Source organism: Somniosus microcephalus, chromosome 7 (genome assembly GCF_052327205.1).
Source record: "Somniosus microcephalus isolate GS21.2 chromosome 7, FLI_Smic_1.0, whole genome shotgun sequence".
Classification (NCBI taxonomy): Eukaryota; Metazoa; Chordata; class Chondrichthyes; order Squaliformes; family Somniosidae; genus Somniosus; species Somniosus microcephalus.
The window spans coordinates 169,256,018-169,260,399 of record NC_140993.1 but is presented as its reverse complement, the minus strand read 5'-3'; the positions used below and the strand labels follow the sequence as shown (position 1 = coordinate 169,260,399).

The following is a 4,382-nucleotide window of genomic DNA, read 5'->3' as shown; positions in this document are numbered from 1 at the left end:
CCATAACCCCTGGGGCATAATTATCTCTATGAATGTAAAAGCAGATACTGTTTTCAGCACTGAGGAAGAACAATAACTCTCAAAGAGCAACAGACACACAGCAAGTTATATAAAGCTTTTCCACGTGTGAAATAATATACCTATCACACAGTGCTTTGTGTGATCCTTTGTTTATTGCATATTTATATAGTTTTGTATGCTTTAGTGCATTAAAGTAGAAGAAAAAAAAGATTTGAATGAAACAATTCCTCTGGAAAATTGTAATCGTTGCCAAGGTAACATAGATCAGAGTCTAGAGCTAAGAAAGCTCTAAAATGGAAAATACAAATAATGGCAAATGGGTCTCTAAAATCCAAGGCAGAAATAGATACAAAGCCTGTATAAATATACAGAGGGCATACTTAACAGAATTTGTTTTTGAAAACACATTCACACCGCACATGTAATATTTTTGCAGGTCTGTTGGCAGTCTAGCAGATACAAGATCCAACAGTAGTACTGTATGAGGTTCACTCTGTCTATCAGCAAGTATGATGTGGAGATGCCGGTGTTGGACTGGGGTGGACAAATGTAGGAAGTCACACAACACCAGGTTATAGTCCAACAGTTTTATTTGAAATCACAAGCTTTCGGAGCGCTGCTCCTTCGTCAGGTGAAGTGAAGAGAAGCATACAGGCACAGCATATATAGTCAGAGAAAACTGCCAGATGATTACAGGTAATCTTTCTAACTGCCCTTTATCACACCTCGGCAGAGAGATAAGCACAGCAATCAAAGGTGTGAATGGTGTCCAAACAGGTCAGTCAGGGAAACATTACATCAAAGAACAATGAGGTGGGGTCACAAGGGGTCAAATGTTGCAGATGCTGGGGTCTGTATGAAAAACAGAAAAAAAACAAAAAACTTTGCTGGAAATCACAGCAGGTCCGGCCGCATCTGTGCAGAGAGAACAAGCCAACGACGACTCGAGTCTGGATGACTCTACGTCAGGTGGGGTTACATGTAGCGTGACATGAACCCAAGATCCCGGTACTCATGTGACTCGGCCAATGTTGCCTACCTCATACATTGCAGGAAATGATGCCCCGGAGCATGGTACATCGGCGAGACCATGCAGACACTGCGACAACGGATGAACGGACACCGCACAACAATCGCCAGGCAGGAGTGTTCCCTCCCAGTCGGGGAACACTTCAGCAGTCAAGGACATTCAGCCTCCGATCTTCGGGTAAGCATTCTCCAAGGTGGCCTTCGAGACACACGACAATGCAAAATCATCGAGCAGAAACTGATAGCCAAGTTCCGCACTCATGAGGACGGCCTCAACCATGATCTTGGGTTCATGTCATGCTACATGTAACCCCACCTGATGTAGAGTCATCCAGACTCGAGTCCGCGTTGGCTTGTTTTCTCTGCACAGATGCGGCCGGACCTGCTGTGATTTCCAGCAAAGTTTTTTGTTTTTTTTCTGTTTTTCATACAGACCCCAGCATCTGCAACATTTGACCCCTTGTGACCCCACCTCATTGTTCTTTGATGTAATGTTTCCCTGACTGACCTGTTTGGACACCATTCACACCTTTGATTGCTGTGATTATCTCTCTGCCGAGGTGTGATAAAGGGCAGTTAGAAAGATTACCTGTAATCATCTGGCAGTTTTCTCTGACTATATATGCTGTGCCTGTATGCTTCTCTTCACTTCACCTGACGAAGGAGCAGCGCTCCGAAAGCTTGTGATTTCAAATAAAGCTGTTGGACTATAACCTGGTGTTGTGTGACTTCCCACATTTGTCCATCCCAGTCCAACACCGGCATCTCCACATCATGGCTACAATCGACACCACAAACTGCCGGCTCAAAGTGGAGAGGATCTCCAAGAAGATCGCGCATATAGACACAGACATCAAGTTTCTACAGAGATGCAAGAAAGCAGACAAGATCCCGAAAGGGCTACAGATCACAAACCCATTCAAGTCGACCTACAACACAGACTACGCTGAGAGACTCTGCCATCGTACCTCTCGCACACTCCTCAACCATGTCGTACAGCAGCTCTACAGCAGACGCCGCAACCTCAAAACCAAGATAGAGTCCATGTTCTCAGCTTGGGCTCAGGACACAGCAGACCAGCTACGAGACACCGCCAAGCAGACGAGGCAACGGAACTACACTGCCTACATGCACACCAAGAACAGGAAGCTTGAGAAACTCGGCATCACCACCAGCAGCAACCAAGCCTCCCCCGGTACCATGGTTGGAACCACAGGGAAGTCCATCGTCAACTTGTCCAACTACACCCTTCAACCAGACGAAATCGAAGTTCTCAGCCGAGGGCTCAATTTCTGCCCCACCACCAAAATGGACCCCATCAGCCTCGCGGCAGACACAGAGGAATTCATCAGGAGAATGAGGCTCTGGGAATTCTTCCACAAATCCCAAGATGTCAGCAGCGAACCCAATGAGACAATCAATGATCTGGAACAGCAGACAGAGGGATCCGTGATGCAGCACCCAAAGAAGAAAGAGTCAAATTGGACCCCTCCAGAGGGCCAGTGCCCTGAGCTTGATATGTATGCTCAAGCTGTCAGGAGATGCATCAACGTCAGATTCATCAGCTGCACTCACAAGACTGTCCAGAATGTCGCCCGAGCACAACGCAGTGCCATCCACGCTCTCAAGGCCAACCGCAACATCGTCATCAAACCAGTAGACAAAGGAGGAGCCATCGTCATACAGAGCAGAATGGACTATTGCAAAGAAGCTTACTGACAACTGGACAACCAGGGACACTACAGACAGTTACCCGCAGATCTGACCAAAGAACACACCCGCCAACTCAACAGACTGATCAAGACCTTCGATCCAAACCTTCAGAGCATCCTACATGCTCTCATCCCACGTACTCCCCGCATGGGAGACTTCTACTGCCTCCGAAAGATACACAAACCCAACACACCCGGACGTCCTATCGTATCAGGCAACGGAACCCTGTGTGAGAACCTCTCTGCATACATCGAGGGCATCCTGAAACCCATCGTACAGGGAACCCGCAGCTTCTGTCGCGACACTACAGACTTCTTACAGAAACTCAGCACCCATGGACCAGTTGAACCAGGAACATTCCTCGCCACGATGGATGTCTCGGCACTCTACACCAGTATCCCCCACGATGACGGCATCGCTGCGACAGCCTCAGTACTCAACACTAACAACAGCCAATCTCCAGACGCCATCCTACAACTCATCCACTTCATCCTTGACCACAAAGTCTTCAGCTTCGACAACCAGTTCTTTACCCAAACACACAGAACAGCCATGGGGACCAAATTCGCACCTCAATACACCAACATCTTCATGCACAGGTTCGAGCAAGACTTCTTCGCTGCACAGGACCTCCAACCAATGCTATACACCAGATACATCGACGACATTTTCTTCCTATGGACCCACGGCGAAGAATCACTGAAAAGACTACACGATGACATCAACAAGTTCCATCCCACCATCAAACTCACCATGGACTACTCCTCAGAATCGGTTTCATTCTTGGACACACGAATCTCCAGCAAAGACGGACACCTCAGCACTTCACTCTACCGCAAGCCCACGGACAACCTCACGATGCTCCACTTCTCCAGCTTCCACCCTAACCACGTTAAAGAAGCCATCCCCTATGGACAAGCCGTGCGAATACACAGGATCTGCTCAGACGAGGAGGAACACAATGGACACCTACAGACGCTGAAAGACGCCCTCATAAGAACGGGATATGATGCTCGACTCGTCGACCGACAGTTCTGACGGGCCACAGCGAAAAATCGCATAGACCTCCTCAGAAGACAAACATGGGACACAACCAACAGAGTACCCTTCGTCGTCCAGTACTTCCCCGGAGCGGAGAAACTACGCCATGTTCTCCGCAGCCTTCAACATGTCATCGACGATGACGAACACCTCGCTAAGACCATCCCCACGCCTCCACTACTCGCCTTCAAACAGCCGCCTAACCTCAAACAGACCATCGTTCGCAGCAAATTACCCAGCTTTCAGGAGAACAGCGACCACGACACCACACAACCCTGCCACGGCAACCTCTGCAAGACATGCCAGATCATTAACACAGATACCATCATTACACGTGAGGACACCACCCACCAGGTACATGGTACATACTCATGTGACTCGGCCAACGTTGTCTACCTCATACGTTGCAGGAAAGAATGCCCCGGAGCACGGTACATCGGCGAGACCATGCAGACACTGCGACAATGGATGAACGGACACCGCACAACAATCGCCAGGCAGGAGTGTTCCCTCCCAGTCAGGGAACACTTCAGCAGTCAAGGACATTCAGCCTCCGATCTTCGGGTAAGCATTCTCCA

General features: G+C 48.7%; 1 pseudogene; it reads left to right on the top strand.

Moving 5' to 3' along the window:
- Positions 1-1,824: 1,824 nt before the first annotated feature.
- On the top strand, positions 1,825-3,622 carry LOC147114997 (uncharacterized; annotated as a pseudogene).
- Positions 3,623-4,382: the final 760 nt, after the last annotated feature.